This window comes from Oryza glaberrima, chromosome 3, assembly GCF_000147395.1.
Source record: "Oryza glaberrima chromosome 3, OglaRS2, whole genome shotgun sequence".
Classification (NCBI taxonomy): Eukaryota; Viridiplantae; Streptophyta; class Magnoliopsida; order Poales; family Poaceae; genus Oryza; species Oryza glaberrima.
In genome coordinates, this window is record NC_068328.1 from 16,655,874 (window position 1) to 16,678,428 (window position 22,555).

At 43.0% G+C, this 22,555-nt stretch overlaps 1 pseudogene; it reads left to right on the forward strand.

The window, feature by feature from the left end:
• Nucleotides 1–1,689: 1,689 nt before the first annotated feature.
• Nucleotides 1,690–21,398, forward strand: LOC127766284 (pre-mRNA-processing factor 19-like; annotated as a pseudogene).
• The last annotated feature ends 1,157 nt before the right edge of the window (nt 21,399–22,555 follow it).

Consider the following 22,555-nt stretch of genomic DNA (forward strand, 5'->3'; position numbering starts at 1 on the left):
ACTTGTAAGTCCAATTTCAGTACAATAAAAATTGGTTCTATCCAGCTTCAAATGCTACATGCTCCATTCCCCTACAACAAATCCAGATGTGGAAAAAAAATGTCAAAATCCTCCCGGTCTACATAAATCAGTAAAATCAAACACATAACAGGGACATATATAAAACTACAGTGAAATAGTGTCACCATATGAAGCACCGTGGTCGATACATCGATCGGCTGCTTCCCGAGATCGAACAGCCGCAGGATATAGTGAATTAGTGATATACCATGCCCCCTCACCACGTAGCGGCCGCAGGAGCCGCCGTCGATGCTCCAACGATGTAGCCGTCTCGCCGATAGCCGCAGAAGCCGGCGTAGCTGCCTCGACGACTCGGCCTCGGGCCGCACAGAAAATGGGTCCGAGTATGCTCCGGCCACAGGCCCGATAACAAAAGACAGCACGAATCCTAGCATGATCGAATGGGCAGTAATTCGAGTGCAAACCTAAAAAGCAAATCACACGAGTAATTTTTTTAAGATAATGGAAGCTTTTATTGAATTCAGTCAATTATATCAAGGTGATATAATTATCCTGAGAACACTTCCGGCCTCTGCATAACTAATATGCACACAGCCGAACAAAAAAACCATACTCGAAAGGAAAAAAGAATGACATGGAGTATTGAGAACCATCAATCTAACGACTAAATTGCCACTCATGAACAACTCCTTGGCCATCTCCTTCAAAAGCACAGAGTTTTAAGGACCACCAATTCTAAGACTAGATAGCCACCTATATCCCTAGGTTAAAAACTCCTTGACCACCTTCTCCAAATGTTGAGAATCCCGACCGACAAAACGCCGCCGCAAATCTCTCTCCTTTTGAATTCTGGAGGCGACTGCGGAGGGGTTGGAGATGGCCTCCTTGGTCTCCGAGGGTGTCAGGACTCTAGATCAGAAATGGGAAGTGAGAAGAAAGTCTGAAGAAAATTCAGAGATAAGAAGATTCAGAGAAGTTCAGTGAAATGGGAGAGAGATATATCGAGTATGCAAATCCGACGGTGGCGGATCAAAGCAAAGCGGTATCAACATCATCTAGCCGTCCATCTTTGTCGGGGGCCACTGTTAATGTAATCGTTGTCGTTTTCCTGAACTTAGTTACGTAAACATCTGTCTGAAACTGAGGCCACGATGAATGTGGTCCTTACCCTTTTGTAAGACTATTTAAGTGTTCGCTGGAGAAAGGAAAAGGATATCAAAAGGCATATTCTTTGTCACTAGGAGCAGATAGATCTAGAACCCTAATTTCGTCTTGCGGCATCCACTGAAATTTGCGATTCTGATCTGAATTTTTCGCTGAAATTTCCATTTCTACTCCTAGCTCTTGACAAAGGTATTAGAGCTTAGTCGATTTCTTGGCTCTTGGATCGATCTGGTGAGGGTTGGTGGAAGGCGGCGGCGAGATTCACCGTAAAATTCCTTAAGCTAGTTTGATCCAATCCGGCGGCGAGAGTAGGAGCAGGGTTTGAGCAAGGGTTGGCGAGCCATCCTGCATAGGTGTGCTCCTATAAAATCTCCGTAGCTTGACTCTGTTCCTGGCAGCGGTAGACCGTTCTGTGAGGCAAAGGGAAGGAAAAAATTATTTCGAGCCGACCTTACAGATTTCTGGATGGTTACGAAGACTCGATCCAACGAGTCTATTGTAGATATGGAGGAGATGAATGAATTCAGGGTGGATGTAGCGAGTTTGAAGAGGGATGTAGCTGATTTAAAGACGCTCAAGACTGAAATGAGGGAGATCAAAGGATTGCTGAGGGAGTTGTGCAAGCAGAAGAATGTTGAAGAAGGTGAAGGAGGAACTGAGGAAGCAGCTGCTACGCTGCCAATTCAGAATGCAACTGGTCAAGCAACTCGTGGTGCTAGACCAAGTAATCCTCCCACAGGGGAGCCATCAGCTCCTGAGGTACGTTTTGCTTTGGAAACTAACACTAATGCGCCCAATAATGAACTGGTTAATCTGTGGGCTACTTCTGGGGGAAATACCATGGGTCATGGACAGGGTGGACTTCATACGCAGCAGCCACCTCATGGAATTCACCAAAGGCAGAATATGAACTTTGGGGGAAGTGGTCCAACAGCTGCTAACCAGCATGGGGTTGGAACTCAAGGGGGATTTCAAGGACGTCCAGGGGTGCATTTTATTGATCCACAGGGGAGTATATATGGTAGAATTGGGGCTGAAGGTAATCATTATGCAGAGGCTGTGATTAAGGGACCAAGGCTGGAAATTCCATTGTTTGGAGGAGAAGATCCTATTGATTGGCTCAAATAGTGTGAAAAGTTTTATGAGATAACTGGAACCCCGATGGATCAATGGGTGAATTTAACATTGGCACACTTGCCGGGGAGAGCTCTTAAGTTGTACAGGGGTATAGGAATTCCCTGGCAGATGATTTCTTGGTCCCAATGATGCGCTATGGTGCACCAGGTTTTCAGCTGCTGATGTACATGAGGCAGTAGAGCTCTTCCAGAATGTGAAACAATATAACCAATCGGTTGAGCAGTACATTGACAAGTTTGAAGAATATGTGGACCTAGTGAGAAGGGATCATCCTTATTTGCAAGAACTATACCTGAACAGCTGTTTCATAGGAGGATTAAGGGGGGATATAAAACATGATGTGTGTGGTCACAAACCCCAGGGGCTGCTAGAATCTTATTGGTATGCTAAAAACTATGAAAAGGCTGCTAATGCTAGGAAGGTTGCTCTGAATTGGAACAAAAACAAACCTCTGATCCATACTAGGGGAAATCAAAGCAGAGCTAATATGACCAAAGCACCACCTAGAGGAAATGGGGAGAAGAAGTGTTGGTTTTGTAAAGAAGCTTGGTTCCCTGGGCATCAATGCAAGGTAAAGAAGGCTTTACATGCTCTGTTGCTGGAAGAAGAAGAAGAATCTGGAGAGAAGGAGGGAGAATAGAAAGAAGACATAACTGAGGAAAGGGAGGAAGAAATCCCAGAGAAAACTCCAGAGGATTTGGAGACTGAGGAGCTAATGTATGTCTCACAGAATGCCATGCAGGGGACTACCAGACCTGATACATTTTCAGTGATAATCCTCATCAATGGGAAAAGAGCTGTTGGGCTGGTTGATAGTGGGAGCACTAGTACCTTCATGGATCAGGAGTATGCTATACGCAACCAATGTCCCTTAGTTAACACTGAGTCTAAAAAGGTAGTGGTAGCAGGTGGAGGAGAGTTAATATCAGAAGTGCAAGTTCCTGCTCTGTCCTATCAGATACAGGGAGAAAACTTCACCAACAAATTTAACTTAATTCCATTAAAGGGGTATGATGTGATTTTGGGTGCTGATTGGATATATAATTATAGTCCAATTACATTGGATCTAAAGAAGAGAGAATTAGGAATAACAAAGGGAGAGAAGACAATTATGATTCAAGACTTTACTAAGCCTGGGAAGCACATGCTAGTGGATAGCAAAAGAGTGGATAAGATATTGAAAAAGGGAGGACTGGGATATCTATTCCAAATATCCCAGGTCACTGAAGAAAGGGGCGAAGAAGGGGATCCTGTACCTGCTGACATTCAAGAAATACTGCTAGATTTTCCTTCGGTGCTTGAAGAGCCAAAAGGGTCACCTCCAAGAAGAAATTGTGACCACAGGATCACTTTGAAAACAGGGCCAGAACCACCAAACCTCAAGCCATACCGAGTACCACACCACCAAAAAGAAGCAATGGAGAAAATCATCACCGAATTGATTGATTCTAAAGAAATACAAGTCAGTGACAGTCCTTATTCATCACCAGCTGTGATGGTGAGAAAGAAAGATGGGTCTTGGAGAATGTGCGTAGATCACAGGCAATTAAATGCCCAAACTGTGAAGAACAAATTTCCTATGCCCATCATTGAGGATTTGTTAGATGAGCTTAATGGAGCTAAAATCTTTACTAAGTTGGATCTCAGATCAAGTTACCATCAGATTAGGATGTCTGATCAAGATGTTCCCAAAACTGCCTTCAGAACTCATATGGGCCACTATGAGTATCAGGTGATGCCATTTGGTCTAACCAATGCCCCAGCAACTTTTCAATCACTGATGAATCAGGTTCTAGCTCCTTTCCTGAGGAAGTTTGTGTTGGTTTTCTTTGATGACATATTGATTTATAGCAAAACAAGGAATGAACACAGAGAACACATCAAAATGGTGCTAGAAGCCTTGAAGGAGAATAACCTGGTGATCAGGTTAAAGAAATGTGCTTTTGGACTTTCCAATGTAGCTTATTTGGGGCATATTATCTCCCAAGAAGGTGTGGCTACTGACCCAAGAAAAGTTGACAAGATACTCACCTGGCCGGTTCCTAAAAATGTTACTGAGCTTAGAAAATTCCTGGGGATGATGGGTATTATAGAAGATTCAATATGCAGGCCATTGCATGATATGCTGAAGAAAGAAGGGTTTCAGTGGGGAAATTTACAGACATAAGCTTTTGATAAGTTAAAACAGAAAATGTGCATCAGCCCAGTTTTATCTTTGCCAGATTTTTCTTTGGAGTTCACTATTGAAGCTGGTGCGTGTGGCAATGGGATTGGGGCAGTGTTGATGCAAGCTGGTAAACCAATAGCATTTTTCAGCAAGGCTTTAGGTCCTAAAGCAGCTGCTCAATCGATTTATGAGAAGGAGGCAATGGCTATTTTGGAGGCTCTTAAGAAGTGGAGGCACTATGTGTTGGGCAGCAAACTTATTATCAAAACTGATCAACAAAGCTTAAAATACATGATGAAACAGAGGTTAGTAGAGGGTATACAACACAAGTTACTTCTGAAACTGATGGAGTATGATTACAAGATTGAATATAAGGCTGGGAAGGAAAATGTTGTAGCAGATGCACTATCAAGGTTGCCCCAAACAGAACATGACAATGAGGATTGTCAAGCCATCACTGTGGTTATTCCTGAGTGGATACAGGACATCCAGAATAGTTATGAAGAAGATATACAAGCACATAAGATGCTGAGTATGATTGGAACTGACAACGACCCTGATAGGAATTACAGTCTAGAATCTGGAATACTATGATACAAGGGGAGAATATATGTGGGAGACTCTAATTCCATTAGAACAATTCTGCTCCAGGATTATCATTCTTCTGCATTTGGAGGACATTTAGGAATAAGGGCAACCTATCAGAGGATAAAAGGCTTGTTTTACTAGCCTGGGCTTAAAAAGAAGGTGGAAAATTATATCAAAGAATGTCCTGTGTGTCAAGTCACCAAGTCTGAAAACATTCACATACCTAGTTTGCTAAACCCATTAGAAATTCCAGACATGGCATGGACTCATATATCCATGGACTTTATTGAGGGGTTACCAAAGTCACATGGAAAGGATGTGATATTAGTAGTTGTAGACAGGCTGACTAAATATGCACATTTTTTGGCAATGTCTCATCCTTACAGTGTGGAGCAAGTAGTAGAGGTATTCATGAACAACATACACAAGTTACATGGTATGCCGATGGCTATTGTCACAGACCGGGATAGGATTTTCACCAGTCAATTTTTCCAGGAAGTGTTCAAAGCAATGAAAGTTCATCTTAGATTTAGCACAGCTTATCATCCTCAAACCGATGGTCAAACGAAAAGAGTTAATCAGTGCCTTGAGTCATACTTGAGGAACATGACTTTTAAGGAACCACAACACTGGTACTCCTGGCTCGCGCTGGCAGAATGGTGGTATAATACTACCTATCACACATCACTGCAAATGACACCATTTCAGGCCCTGTATGGATATTCATCCCCACGAATCAATGAATTTTCACTCCCATGCAATGTGTCAGCTGAAGCGAGGGTTACCATTGAGCAGAAAGAGGAAATCTTACAGAAACTTAAGACCAGTTTGGCTGAAGCCCAAAGAAGAATTAAGCACTATGCTGACAGAAACCGATCTGAAAGAACTCTAACTGTTGGGGATATGGTGTATGTGAAGCTACAGCCTTACAGACAGACGACTTTTGGCATTAGAGGATCTCTTAAGCTGAGATCTAAGTTTTATGGGCCATTCAAGGTGATAGAAAAGGTGGGACAAGTTGCTCATCGGCTTCAATTACCCAATGATGCCACTATTCATCCAGTCTTCCATGTTAGTCAACTGAAGAAGCATTTGGGAAAGAGAGCAATACCTATGCCTAATCTGCCATCGGTAGGTCCTGAGGGACAGATCAAAACCCAACCTACTACAGTTTTACAGAGGAGAATGATACCCAGGAATGGAGTTGCAATAACTCAATGGTTGATTTTGTGGGAAAATTTGGGGCCGGCAGATGCTACTTGGGAAGACGCTGATGTCATCAGAAGTATGTTTCCAACCTTCAATCCTTGAGGACAAGAATTATCTTTTGGAGGGGGTATTGTCAGGACTCTAGATCAGAAATGGGAAGTGAGAAGAAAGTTTGAAGAAAATTCAGAGATAAGAAGATTCAGAGAAGTTTAGTGAAACAGGAGAGAGATATATTGAGTATGCAAATCCGACGGTGGCGGATCAGAGCAAAGCGGTATCAACATCATCTGGCCGTCCATCTTTGTCGGGGGCCACTGTTAATGTAATCGTTGTTGTTTTCTTGAACTTAGTTACGTAAACATCTGTCTGAAACTGATGCCACGATGAATGTGGTCCTTACCCTTTTGTAAGACTATTTAAGTGTTCGCTGGAGAAAGGAAGAGGATATCGAAAAGCATATTCTTTGTCATTAGGAGTAGATAGATCTAGAACCCTAATTTCGTCTTGCGGCATCCACTGAAATTTGCGATTCTGATCTGAATTTTTCGTTGAAATTTCCATTTCTATTCCCAGCTCTTGACAGAGGGGAAGGGGAAGAAGCCCTTGCAGACGAAGTCAGACTCAGAGGAGGAAACATCCTCGGAGTCAGAGACGGACGAGCAGTACATGGAGACGGACGACGACGACGACTACGACGACGACGAGGAGTATGGTTTTGTAAAGGGGAGGTTTTGCAACGGTCTAGGTGAGCTCTCTTAGTTGACATCTCCTTAATCCCATTCCCACCCACTCCGACCGGAAGGAAACCCCTAACCCTAACCTTGTAGTTAGTGTTCGGGAATTGGATCCCAGGATTAGGGGAGTGCTTAATTGCTGCACCGGGTGTCAGGGGTTTTTGTGATTAGGCTGTGTTTTGTTGGCGGATCTGGTGAGGGCTAGAGAGCCTTTGGCCAGCTTTTTGATTTATTTTGCTTGTAATTCTGCTTGCCTGAATTTCCTTGATGAATTCTATCTGTTTTACCAACCAGCTGCCCAGTTGGGGCATGGTGGGATTATCAACGTTCTATTTGAGACGCCCTCTGGCTTTGCAATATTTGCTTATGATGGGATCAAGCTCCTTAAACCAAATGCCATGCAGGTACTTGTTTGTCTCTTACAGTTTGATTTTGTTTAAGATGCCATGCAACCTCTTGGTTGATTATTCCTTCTAGTTTGATTTGATTTATTTACTCATGTGCCTGTCTGTATGCTCTCTATTGTCAAGCTAAGTCTTTGTCATCTACCTATTTTTTCTAAATTCTTTGTGCCGTGCAGGATATCTGGAAAGACTTCGTCAACGAATATGTTGCAAAAAGAGTTAGTACCCCTTTCTCCCCTGCTTCTATTTTTTTTTACTAAGATGCTTGTGTTCAATTTAACGTGAGCACCGATCTTGAGTGTTTCATGTTTACCACTTTCATTTATTCTTTGCATTGAATGAACAAATATGAACATAAGCTCATTTGTTCATTAGCTGTTTACTAATTTAACAAATTCCACAGCCCTTCTTTTGTTCTCCATAAAGCAGATCGGGAAGCATATAGCATGATTTTGTTATGGTCATTATGCATGGGTGTGAAGAAATATCCGAAAAATAGATCGATGGGCATATATATAGGTTGGTGATATCTGGGGGGCGGGGGGTGGTATTGCATGTGCCAATTGTTTGACTTGCTAGCTAGGGATGATTTGGGACCTGGCAAGATGATGGTATTACTAATAAAGAACACCAATATGTCCTTTTTTTCATAATATATACTTCATCCGTTTCATATTATAAGACTTTCTAACATTTGCCCACATTCATATATATGTTAATGAATCTAGACATATATGTGTCCCTAGATTTATTAACATCTATATGAATATAGGCAATGCTATAAAGTCTTATAACCTGAAACGGAGGTAGTACATTGCATTAGTTTATGTCGCGTCCCAAATCGACCCTAAAATACATTCTCTAAATTATGCCTAGAATAATTAAAATGCTTGTGAAAGCCTTCAAAAATTAAAATGTGCAAAGTTAAAAGTCAAATAGGGCTTGGAGGATTTTTGTATATTTCCTAAAAGCCTAAAATGTGTAAATAAATTTTAGTGGAATTTTCAGAGCACAAATAATAATTATTAAGAAATAAACAAAGTTAAAAAGGTTTTATAAAAAGAAAACCCTAAAAATCACCCTCTCCCCTCTAATGGGCCGAATTCGGCCCATCTCCCTCCCCCTCTCTCCTCTCCCCAGCGGCCCACTCGGCCCTCCCCGCGCGCGCGCCGCTGACGGGCGGGCCCGCCCGCCACCCTCGCTGACGGGTGGGGCCCACCCGTCATCCCCTTCCTCCCGCCGCTCCCGCCGCCCCGCCCGCGCCAAGCGCCGCCGCCGCCGCCGATTTCGCCGTATCCCGCCGTCCCCGCGTGCATTAAAGTGGGGGGGGGGATTATTCCCCGGGATCCCCTCCCCCTTTTCCCCCATTTTTCCCTCCCTCTCTCCCTCGGATTCGTTTGGAAACCTCTCCCCTAACCTCGCCGGCGCCATTAATGGCGGCCGGGTCTCCCGCGCCCATTTCCCCCTCCTCCGGCCGCCCTCTCTCACTCCCAACCCTATATAAACCCTCCCCGAGCTCCCCACCACCGTTTCCGCCACTCACCGCCCTCTCTCCTCGCCGGAATCGAGCTCGCGCCGTCGCTCTCTCTCTCCACCGTCGCTGCCGAGCTCCGGTCCGCCGCCGTCGTCGCCCCGGACCACCTCCCAGCTCGGCGCCGCCTCCTTCGGCTTCGCCGCATCCTCGCCGACCTCGTCCACCCCTCCGTTTCGCTCGCCGACCGCCGGAGCGCCGTCGACCCCGTTCACCCGAGCCGCGCCGCCGCCTCCCTCCGCTCCGGTCGCCGTTTCCGTCGTCGCTGTCGACCCGGGGTGAGCCATGGACCGCCGCTTCGTTTCCCCCTTTCCCTCCCCTCTCTCGGCCGCCGCTCCGCCGTGCCTATGGCCGCCGCCGGCGACCATAGGGGCGCGGGCGCGCCGCCTCCCGCCGGCCGCGCCGACGTGGCCGCCTCCGGGCGCGCCTAGCGGCTGCCGGTGTGAGCCGGGTGCACCCGGTCCACCGTGGACCGTGAGGCTGCCGCGTGGGTCCCACTCCCGTGGACCCGGTCCGCGCGCCCTCTCTCCCGGCTGACGCAGTAAATATATTTTTTAAATTAAAATTTAAATGAGGAAATTCGTAAATATTCATTTAAAGAGCATATAAACTTCAAATGGCCATAACTTGGCCATTTGAACTCGGAATTGGACCGTTCAAGTCTCTAATTTTTCCTCAAGAAGTCAAGAACCCATTTTTGTGCTTTGTTTCTGCTTGTTATATGGAGTTTATTAGAGTAAAAGCCCTTTTCTTTTCCGTTGGTCGTGTAGACGCTGCAGCTTCGGAAGATCCGCTCTTCGTGGAGGTTGAAGCCAACGTTTGGGAAAGCGAGCAAGGCAAGTCACATCATTCTTTGAACATATTGGATCCCACTTTGTGAAATTACTTTGATTTAAATTATTGCATTATCGCTTTATTTAAATTCCCGCGTTATCACTGTTTTATTTAGCCATGCCTATTTACCTTTGTTATGACCTTATTATTGTTGTTATTGTTATTATTACCTTGTTCACCCTAGAATAAACAAAACCCCAACTAGTGGGCACTCTATTCATGGTTCCACTAGTAAGAATTTAGGTAGATGCTTCGCTGATTAATTAGGCAACATTAGGTGGTTTTATAACTCTAGGCTTTGGGAATATTCATATCACCTGGACATAATGGAATGGTTGGATTATTGTGGAATTGGATGCACACCTCCCCCTTTATTCAAAACCCCCAAAATGGTTTTAGGCTGGGCTCGGGGTGCATGGTTTTGATAGTAGCACCTCGGCCACATAAGGACCGGTCTTCGGGCCTCTATTGCAAAGCACTACCGTACTTCCACATGTCTAGTGGGTAAGGCTTAGTTTGTGGCTCAGTCTGGTTATAAACAAAAGTACACGGATGGAGATGGACGAAGTCGGGGGTCGATGGACATCTCTAGGACAAATGAAGGCTACACGGGCTGCGGCCCGGTAGTCGAGGTGTCATAGCACAGGGTGGGTGTCCTGCTGCTAGGGGCTCAATTCTGCCTGCCTGTCCGGGGGTTCCGGCCATAGGTGGGTTGGGTCGGTACTCTTGTCTATGGCTAGGATGGGTTGGAAACTATGTCATGTCTTCCGTCCATATGCCGTGGTGGTATGTGGCACGTGGTTGCACGTGAGGAAGACGTGTCTTGTGGGTAAAGATGTACACCTCTGATCAGAGTAAAACCTATTCGAATAGCCGCGCCCTCGGTTATGGGCAAGCCTAGCAATGTACCCAAGTTAGTGTTTTTAATTCTTAAAACCTGCTTAATAACTAAAATGTGGAATGGTTGGCCTGGGTTGGCTTGGGACGAGCTGGGACCCAGGGTCGGGTTGCCAGTTCGGTCTGAATCATCATAGGCCTTGGGTTAAGGCAGGTTCGTGTGGGTTCACGGCCTTGTTTAATAATATTAAATAGTTCTAGGATCGTGTTTTAAATTTAGCTTTGAGCAACTAAGGGTCTTTTAAATGCTGTTTATTGCAAAACCTAACCCCTATACTATAACTCCATTGTACTCCTTTGCATTTATGCTGCACTTGTGGGTGTGTCTTGTTGAGTATGGTGGTTGTACTCAGTCTTGCTCAATTTTTCCCAAACCCAGAAGAGGTGCCCCTGGATGATGAAGGCTTTGGTGTCTAGCTCGTGCCTGCCGTCAAGCGCCTGTGGTCGTCGCCTTAGTCTTCCGCTGTTTTTCGTTGTCTTTGAGTGTGCTAGGCCGTCGCTGCCCATGTAATAATTAACTATTTACGCTTCCGCTTATTAAACTCTGAATTGTATCAACTTCTGGTGTACCTTGCCTCCTGGGACAAGGAATAATACACGCACGTAAGGAACGCCCGTTGGGTTATTTCCGGTCGTGGCAGTTTAACACATGGACTTATTCTGATTTACACTGCAATAATTGAGGACTTGAACAAGGATTTATCATGCTGAGGTACTGTGGCATAATTTTGCACTAATAGTGTTTCCTCCCCTTAACATGTTTGTTGTCGTTCGTTTGTTTAATAGGCGGTTAATCTGGAAGAGTTTAAAACTTTCGAGGACAAGTTGGCTGCCATTAATCATGAAACTGGTGTCAGTGAAGCGCTTGCTACGATCAGGGTTTCCCAAACCGCCGGGGCCGGGGTTACCGCGCACCGGCGGTAAGCACGGTTACCACGCCGTAACCGCGGTAACTATAAAAAACCGTATGAAACCGTGCAAAATTTATCAAAAATTCAAATTATTTTTTAAATTTATTTGAATTTAAGGAGGTTACCGTGGTATTTATATTACCGTACCCCGCGGTAAGCCCGGTAACCGCGGTAACCGCGCGGTTACCGGCGGTAAGTCGAACCTGGCTACGATGATCCAGAAATATACTGTCCCCTTGAAGAAACTAGCTGTTGGAAATGATACTTATAGTGATATCATTGAAAAGCACTTGGTTAGTGTTAAAGCTCATTTGTTTTTCACGTCTGTGAATAATTTTGAGCACCAGCTTTTCTATGTATTATTTCAGCATATACCCTGCATGAGTGGCCCTCATGTGGATGAGTTAATGTGGGGCTTGAAGGTTCAGATGCGATGTTTAGTGCCTGGAGAAAATTCAGAGCTGATTAAAGAGGATCGCTTTCCGATGAGTGCAGGAATGACATTTCTCCTGACTCGTCATAAATTTGGAGTCCATCCAGATATGTTGGTGAGCCAATTACCTGTCACACCCTAAAAATCCTAAATATATAAATTGTTGTTTAATTGGAATTATTAGAAATGATTTTAAAAGCCTAGAAGAGAAGATCTAATTTTAAATAATAAATTCCAATATAAAATGGGGCCAGATAAAATTTCATTAAATACTTTGCTTAATTCTATAATTCCTAGATTTTTCTGGGATTTATTTGAGCTAAGGAAGTATTTTTAATAAATGGAATTGCATTTCATGAATAATTTAAATTGGAAAAAGTTTTAAAAAGTCTCTTTTGGCTTTGGGCCGAAAGTCGGCCCAAAACCCTCTCTCTCTCTGGCCCAAGCCGGCCCAGTCCGCAGCCGAGCCGCCGCTCGCGCGCACGCTCCCGCTCGCTGACAGGTGGGGCCCACCTGTCGGGTCTTCGTCTTCCTCGCGCCGCCGCCGCCCGAAACCCTAGCGCTGCGCCGCCGCCGTCTCCTTCCAAATCCGGCCGATCCTTTCCGTTTCCGATGAAATCGATAGAGGGGAAATGATCTTCTCGATCTCCTCTATCTTTTCTCTTTTGGAATCATCGGCTAAAATCGTTTGGAAATTCGTGGATTCGAGGTCGAATCGGATCGGTCTCTCTCCTCCGAGCCCTAGACTTTCCTTCTCGTCGCCGGCCGCCGTGGGCCTTCGCCGCCGTGTCCTTGCCCCTATAAAAGGATCCCCGGTGTCTCCGCTACCCGTCGCCTCTCGTCGCCGGTAGAGCTCTAGCACCGTGTAGCTTAGCGCCGCCGTCGCCGCCGTCGCTCCAGCCGTGCGCCGCCGTCGCTCCGGTCGTCGTCGTCGCTCGGGAAGGCCGCCGTCGTGGTCGCCGTCGCATCGCCGTCCTCGTCCGCCCCTCCGCCGTCGCTGTCGACCGCCGGAACACCGTCGCCGTCGTCAAGCCGAAGGTCGCCGCCGCTTCTTCTTCGCCGCTGTCGCCGTCCGTTGTTCTTCCGCCGCTTCTTTGGTCACCGGTGAGTTCGCCGTGCCGTCCGCTTCCCGTAGGTGCTCTCTGTTCGTGCCGCCGCGCCGTCTTTCGCCGGCGAGCTCGCGCGGTTCGGTCGCCGCCGGTGGTGACGTCATCGGCGACGTCATCGATGCCGTCCGCCGTGGTCCGGCCGTGGACCGGTCGATCTCGGCCGTTCGTTTTGGATGGATCGATCTCGGCCGTCCAATCTCGTGAACCGTCGCCGTGCACCCGGTCCACCGCAAACCCTAGCCGCTGACGCAATAAATCCTCTTTTCCTTTTCAAAAATAATTCATTATTGCGTCATAATTCAATTAAAATCCATATAAGTGTTTTAATCCGATTTAATCTTTAAAAATTCATAACTAATTTATCTTAGCTCGGATTTAGTTGGTTCAAGTCTCTAATTTTTTCTAAAATTGAGATCTACATGTTAAAAATATCCACATGTACTGTTCATGCTTGTTTATGTGCTGTTTTGGTGTTTTACTCTTTTCTGTTTAGATTCCGACGTTTCCGGAGAGTCCGTTTTCGCAGGAGAAGAATTTGAGGAGTTCCGAGGCCAGCAAGGCAAGTCACACAGATCCCAAACAACCCTTTGAGCATGTTGATCCCGTTTAAAGCTATTGTTTCTATTCAACTATTGCAATTATTTTCGAATGTCATGAGGTGGAATTAACCTATTGTTTGTTATAGCCCTTTTGTTCTTGATTACTTTATTCCTTGATACCTTGGGTTATTATAAATTGACTAGTTAAGCTTTATATATCGGTTCAGCTAGATATTAGATGTGATTGCTTAGCCATGCTTAGAAACTTTAGCACACTATTGGGATAACTTATGACTCACTATTATTTAATGATGGCTTAATGATAACTCATGATGGTTAATCATGATTGGTTAATTAATTAATTTGCCAACTAAAACCTGATAATGGTGGGTTGTGAGCACATGGTTTTGATGGTCGTGCTCATGACAATTAAGGACCGGTTCACGAGTTTCGGTTGTGAAACATTAACCGTGCCAACCACAAGCCAGCGTGGGCAACGGCTTTACCTTTTGTATAACATAGTTCATTGCGGGGCACCAGACTGAGAAGTGGTGGAGATAAGCCCACGGGGGTCGCTGGGGAGTCCATGCCTTGTTTATAAGGGGGTGATTATGATCCAGGAACGGTGCACTGTGGTGGATGGTGTTGTGCGAGGGGTACTGTCACAGCTCCTTTCTGAGGTACCGTGGTGGTATCAAGGCGCATGGTGACATGTCGTGGGGCTGTGTCTTGTGGGTACAGTGGTACACCTCTGGTCAGAGTAAAACTATTCGAATAGCCGTGCCCGCGGTTATGGGCGGGTCTAACAATGTCTTTCGTGATTAGTTTCACACTTCTCACCATAATAAAAGATGCTATAACTGGTAATAATTTGATTAGCTCCTGGTTTGGAATGGTATATTCCTGGTTTGGAGATAGAACTGTGCAGCCGGGATTGGTTGTTCAGAATGGTTGGGCCTATGCAACAGGGTATGTTGTATAGCGTTGGATTAATAATGTTTAATTATTACTTAACTGTTTTATTAAATTCTGAAATGTCTATTAAATGCTGTTTATGCAAATGAAACCCTACTATGCCATCCTTTGTTATCCTATGCACTTGCATAATTGCTGCGTGGCTTGCTGAGTATGTCATATACTCACCTTGCAATCATTCATCAGAGGAGGAGTTCTACAGTGATGCTGATGGTGTGGAGGATTAGGTGTAGCCCTGGTCAAGCTGCCTGTGGAGTGGAGTCGTCTGCGCCGTTTATTTTATTTTTTCCGCTGCTTAGATCTTTATTGATTGAGAGGGACTATCTACCTCTGTAATGACATTTTATCCGCTTATTAATTAGAGTAATAATTGTACTCTATTATCAATTTGTTATTGTGTGCATCGGCTGATTCTTGGACGAGGGTTCACACACATGTAAGCGTTTGGAATTTTGGATAGAAATTCCAGGCGTGACATTACCTCCTTTGTATGTCTGACATTGAAGTGTTTTCTGATTTTTCAGTGAACAGAGTATTTTTATGCAATGTTGTTTCCAGAATTTTGCATTCGCGTGTTTTTCTTTTCTGTATTATTGTTTTCTGCATTATTGACATAACAATGTTCCTTGTATACCAGGTTACTAAACTTATTATTGAGAAGGCAGGCGTCGTGTTTGAGTGCGATCGCTGTGTGGACGATCATCATGACTCACTGCGCAGTGCTGCTGAGCACATTAAGAAAATATCTTGCATTAACACACAGAGTTGGGATTTATTGAAACTTGCGGCAGCGTTCAAGGTGATATGCTGCCCTAAAGAAAAAGTTGAACTTGGAGAACAGGTAACCATAATATTTTGTGAATGCGTACGCATTTTGATGGAAATTTCTCATTCAACTAAGGCCGAGTTTAGTTCCAAAATTTTTCTTCAAACCTCCAACTTTTCCATCACATCAAAACTTTCCTACACACACAAACTTCCAACTTTTCTGTCACATCGTTCCAATTTCAACCAAACTTCCAATTTTGGCGTGAACTAAACACACCCTAATGCTAGTATGCTTCTTTCAGCTGTTTACAAGACGACAATTGGAGAGGTTGAGAGATGATGCACCTAAATATAAAGATAAGATCTTGAAGATGCCTTGCTTGGTAGTCTATAATAAAATATTAAGGGCCCGTGATCTTAGGCTTAAGACAGCTCGAGTACTGTTCCGTTTGGTGAAGCGGGCCAAAGAGGCATATGAAGCTGAGCAAGCACGTGAAGCTGCAAGTTATCATGAAACTGGTCCTGATAGGAAGGAGATTCATCCTGGTACCACCCCTGTAATCATTGATGAACTTACAGAGTCTGTGTGTGATATCATTCTTTCAGCAGGACTTAAGGAAAGACAGGTATGCTTCGTGCTCCATCTGAATACTCTAAAAAGTAGAACAAAGCCAAAAACGAATGGAAGAACACAAACACGTCTCCCTGCAAGTTAGTTTTGTTTTACTTGATATTATGGAGCTGGTACAATATTATAAATTAGGAGCTGATACAATACTATAAATTAGGTTTTAGTTTCTTCTTGTTCAGATGAAATAAAGGTTCATCTATATTCTTTTCAGGTTCCACCAACTCAGGCACCAGTTATTGCACTCAAGAGATATACTCAGATCTCCAGCCATCCACTTCACAGGGCGAATGAACCTGGCATTTTATCTATGGACATCCATTCTTCGAATGTTAGTATTTTACTTCGCCTTGATTTGAATCTCTTGTTTCTATAAAGCTAATGCCCACTAAACACCTAAAGCTCAAAATGTAAGCATAGTGTTTATTAGCACTCCTAAAACCTCATGCAAGCATGCCACATCAACCCATTAAGCACACAAAGCTCAACATACAAGTATATTGAGCTTGCACATTGTAAAACTAAACATACACATGCTAAATCATCATTCTCAAATCAATTTTATAATATTTCAATCCAAATCATTTCATCATTCTCCATTATCTAACATATATCCCGCAGCAAAGCGCGGAGCATCATCTAAGTATTCTATATTCGTTGTGCCCAACCTCTCAGCTTGCACATTGTTGTTAGCGGGCCTAAAACTTCACTCCACCTCTCAATGTGATACATTATGGTTCCATATAAGTTACTAGGTTCTCCATCGGTCGTCTTGTTAGTCGTTATTCATTAAATGGCTTGTGGGGTGGGTGGGGTTCTACAGCACCTCATCTTGTCATTTTTTGGCTCTCTCAGGCCAACGTGTTTGGAACTATGTAAACTTTGGTCCTGAATGTGGTATTTCCATGGTAAGGAAAATCAGTGCGTATACTTGAATCTTGATGCTTAACCCTTCTCAAAAAATGTTGAGTACTCTTAAATGTTCACTAGTTTCAGTTATCATTATGACTTAAGAGTACTGATGCAGTTTAGTTTTATTGGCATCTTTGTGTATTTCAAATATTGTGCCAAGAAACTGACGCAGAATTTCGATTCATTATTTCATTTGTTCACTTGATTCTTATCATGTATTCACAGAACATTCTTGCAACTGGGGGTGTTGATACAAGTGTAGTGCTCTTTGATTGGCCGTCTGGTCAAATTTTGTGCACACTTACTGGTCACACAAAGAAGGTATTTCCCATGTGCTTTTTGCATCTTCTCTAGTTTTTTGTATGCTTCTAAAGTATATTCTAACATTAGAACCACTACACACAGATAACCAGTCTGAAATTTGTTAATCGAGATGAGCTCTTATTAACTGGATCAGCAGATAAGGTAAGTTTTATGACTTTAGGTAATTACATAAATATCTCATTAATCTCTTCTAGTTTGAATTTAGACCACATGAACCAAATTATAAATTAATCACATAAATATATGTTCTTTTTGAATTTTTTTAACCAAATAAACCTTGTCCGATGTTGTGTGCTGCAAGTACAGAGCTAACTAATCCATATAAACCACCAATAGTTCAAATATGTATAAGACCCTAATGCTGTTCCACCATATGGATCAATTGTGCATGTGGCCTTGTCCTTAAGGATACTGCTGTTAGCTCTCGTCACACGCGTGGACATTGGCGAATCGACCTTCTGCCTAGTAGTGAATTCTAGGGGATTCAGATATGCTCTATCTATCCTAGTGGGCAGCGAAGTAGTGTAGTCGAAAGGTGATTCAGCTCCAAAGAACAGTTCATGTTGTTTCTCTTGTATTTTTGTTGAGTGTACTTAGTCACCCTTTTTGGAAGTATTGCCTTTAGCCAGTTAGGAGGTCCCCTGAGTATTGAATGTGTTCTCTTGAATCAAGGTTTCACAATAACTGTGAAGATTTTAGGTCAAAATCAAAGTGAACTTAGTTACAGTTTTTTCTTGAGCTCTTGATGACATTACCTTTGATTTGCTTTAATTATCACACTGTGATGAAACTACAAACAAACCCAGATATTTCGGGCTTAGTGCAATTGATTAAAAAACTTTAACTTTTGCGTTTCAGTTATCTGATTGAATCAGTTTTAATAGTTTATTGTTGGCTGATTTATTCGCAAACCTTGCAGACTGTCCGCGTTTGGCAAGGGAGTGAGGACAGAACCTATAGTTGTATCCATACATTGAAAAATCATACTGCTGAGGTTGGATTATTTATTTTTCATATGTTTGAAATGATGCCCCTGCAATGAACGTCATATGTTTGATTCTTTATTTTTCCTATCTTTAGAACCATGTTTGCTCTTATAGCTCATATCCTTCTCTATGCTTGAATTCATCAGCATTTTTTGTGCATTGTGATTGGTGGTGTTGTAAATGTAAATTTATCATTTTTTTTAATTATTCACCAACTTCTGGATGGTTTGATAAAAGTTGTAAAGTTACAATTCAGTATGTTCTGGTAACTAACTCTGATATGCTTATATCAAAAGTCACATGATTTTCATATATCCACTTTTCCTGATTGTTGCACTGAGCTATTTTCTCGGAGAAAAGGTCCAAATAACCCCTAAACTTTATCTGGACTTCTATCTAAAGTTTAGGGGGGTATTTGAATTTTTTCCTTTTCTGGCGCACTAAGCTTTTGTTGCTCTAAAGTTTAGGGGGGTATTTGAGTTTTAATTATTACAAACATGAAAAATGGATTGATCTAATATTTTAGAGCAACTTTCATATAGAAAGTTTCACACGAAACACACCATTTAGCAGTTTGAAAAGCGTGCCACGAGTATCCAAAATTTCATCCGCTGTTTTCAGTAGAAACGAACGGGAACTTAGTGTCTATCCCTTTTTCTCTTAGTAGATTTGTTATATAAAACCCAGGATTATTTTTAAAAATTTATCAGGTTGAAGCTGTTACAGTCAATTCAACTCACAAGCACTTTGTGACTGCTTCCAAGGATCATTCATGGTGCTTATATGATATTTCAACAGGATGTTGCCTGGCACAGGTTCTCTCATTTCTTTCTCATGCGCGTACTAATACTGCCCAAAAATGTATATACCGACATGCATGATCATTTTTATCAGGTTGGCAAGGGTTCTGGACAAGAGGGGTATACATCTACATCATTCCATCCGGATGATCTTATCCTTGGAATAGGAACTACTGATGCTATTGTCAAATTGTGGGATTTTAGGACTTCGGTATGCTATGTAGCTTCTGTATCACTTCTTCAAGTCTCTTAGGTGATCTTACCTTGCAACACCTTTGCTAATGAATCTTTTATTATCTGTAGAATGCTGTAAATATGTTGGGGCACGTTGGACCAGTCACTGCTATGTCATTCTCTAATAATGGTTACTTCCTAGCGGTATGTATATTTCCATGAAGAACTTTCACAATGTTGAATTTCTTTATTTGTCTGACATTTTACCATCTTTTTTGCAGACTGCAGCTCTTGATGGTGTCAAGCGCTTTGGGATATTCGGATATTAGGAAATCTCATGACCCTCTCTCCCTATGATTCAAACACACCAACCAATGCTGGTAAGGAGCTTACTAGATTGTGAACTGCTAATGTTGCACATGGTTGCATATTCATTGTTAGAGATAGTGGGGCAGGATCACTTGATTTATGATATTAGCCACTCATGCACAACTTCTTGATTTGGAATTTTGAATGTGCCTGCTTCCTGCTTCCTGTAGAATTTAATGGTTCTTTAAATATGGGTTTAATCATCTGATGCATCTCTCTTTTGTCCTGCAGTGGAATTCGATTTTACTGGAAGCTATCTTGCCATTGGTGGTTCCTATATAAGGTATGTCCTAGTAAACCTGTAATGAGTCTCTATCAGAGTTATTGATTTCCTGGCACAGTTACGAGGAGGAATCCCATGTTTAATCCAGATAGGCAAAATAAACTTCCAATTTGGAAGGTGGTTCCTTGATTTTCTCTTTTGCTCTTCTGTTAGTCGTTGACCGTATAAATGGTTGTGCTACATTGCATTCATTTGGGCATTATTCCCTAATGTTTGAAATTCTCTTTTGTTTCAAATTTGTTATTTTTAGGGTGCTTCATGTAATCTTGCATATTCGATGAGTCATGCTTGTAATGCAATGATTTACATTGATTCAACGCAAAGTATCATGATTCAGTGCAAAGTATTAATGCACAATTCGTTGATTTCTTGCTGGCAAGGATGGTCTTAAATTGATAGACAGTTGCAAACCATCAGTCATGAGTCATGTATCTGCATCATTATATTTTATCTAGAGTATTTTTTTTTTTCGAACACGCAAAAGGATTACACGTCAATGTATTAGAAGCAGTTGAAATTTACACAACACAATCTAGAGTAAATTTCACAAAACTATACACTTTGACCGCAACATAACTTTCAACGCGTTGTATCGAAAAACTACAGATCTAACACCAAATTTTTCAAAAGACAACATATTTAATACAAGTATCATAAAACTACATATTTAATATTGATGTTGTCACAAAAACTGTATATTTTTATAGTTAAACCCTTAGCACCAATCTTCAAGCTGTAGATGTGGTAGTTATGATTAAATTGGTGCTTAACTTGTAGTTTTGTGATAATTTTATTACTAAATCTCTAGTTTTATGATACTTTATTTTAAGTTTGTAGTTTTGTGATACATTTGCTTATATCTATAGTTTTGTTGTTTGATTAAAGCATACGTAGTTTTGTGAAACTTACTCTATCTATAAGCTCCATGTACAAGTCAAATCTTTCCATGAATAGTTACTACACGCTTACCTTTGCTTTAAATCTTACATGGCAAAATCCTCTTGTTCATCGTATTATTAAAGCTGAACGATTATGACCTTCTGTCTATTTCTGCAGGGTTTACCATGTACCCAATTTTATGGCTGAATCGAATCTTACCAAGGCACTACTGGACCAATCCGGAACAAGTTTGTTAACCTTGTTTCTTTCAGTCTGTTTGATTAGACCTGGGACTTGGGCTGTGCTTTCCTAGGCTGGCCCAAGCAATGGTGGCCTGACATGGTGGAAAGCATGGCATGGGCCAGCACAACCCATACTTGGGCTGTGGGGCCGTGCCGTGGCTGGAACATTGGCACAATGGGCGGCACGGCACGGCCCGGTTATGTCTTTAATTGTCATTTCTACTTGGGTTAGATTAACTTACTGTTGTGATATTTTTACTTACACAGGGGAAGTAACTTGTGTGAAGTTTGGAGCCGATGCTACCTACATCGTTGTAGGTTCGAAGGACGCAAACCTACGAATATTTGGGATCCAAAGCTGCCAGCTGGCCGCCCAGTAGGGAAACATTGTGTTTTGTTAGTATTTTTATCATGGCAACTTGCTTTGGGACCGCTTTGTGACTGAAGATGAATTGTTCAATGCATGTGGGATACTCTTGTATTTTTAACTCTCTGGCGATTGTTGCCAGACCTTAGTAGGGGAGTACTCTGCTGTAGTGTTGAGCCAACAACAAACCTATGTTAGATATTCTCTGCAACGTAATGCAAGAGAGCCAGCAGTATCCAAGTCGGCAGGGCGTTGAATAAGCACTACTCTCCTAATTTCTTATTTTAACCCATCCACAAAACAAAAGTAGTAGTGAATATTTCAGGATCAATGTTGAGGTGTGCTAGCATTTGGTGCATTAGGGTCTTGAAATTTTCAATGTAGTCCTGAACCGATCCAGTCTGCTTCACATGAGTTAAGCGCCGGTGGTCTTGGCTGTAAGTCGATAGGTAGCGAAGCGGCGTATATCGTAGTTGTTCGGATAGCAAGCTACCTGACGTGATAAGGCTACTAGTGCCCTCCATTTGTGCCTACTTTCACTAACCTATAGCTATTGCATGCAAGCTCAATCTTCTATCTCGCATTGCTACGTGCTCGAAACAACCAATTCGCTTATTTATGAACCTATCTGAGCATTTAAAATTTGTTCTTTAGCAAAATGAGATTAAGGGAAAATGTTCTCTACTAGTCCCTGTATTGACCAAATTTTGAAATTTTATATTCCTTTCCAAGCATCTTATTGACTAAAATTGTATACCCTATAGATGCTTAACACAAATTTTGAATCATACCAGACAAATACTATTGCCACAATCGCCTTGGAGGGATGGCGACCGAGGGCACCCCCACGCCGGCGGCCTCTCCGGTGCCGGTGGCCACCTTCCCCACCGAGGGCTAGCAGCCTCCCGGACCTAGCTCGCTTCCTCCCCCAGTCCCTCCTCCAACCACCTTCATGGCTGGCTCTTTAAGCCCTGACACCCACCCACGCCACCGCCGTTACCGTTCTTCTCCAGACCTGGAGATCTCCCCGATCCCCTTCTCCTCAGATCCTTTGTCCTCTCTAGCTTCCCCCATCCTTGAATGCTTTCCCCCTAATGGTCAGTCTTGTCTGTCTCCTACTCCATTGGTTCCTCTAGCCTCTGCTCCTAATCCAGATCCGTTTTCTTGCCC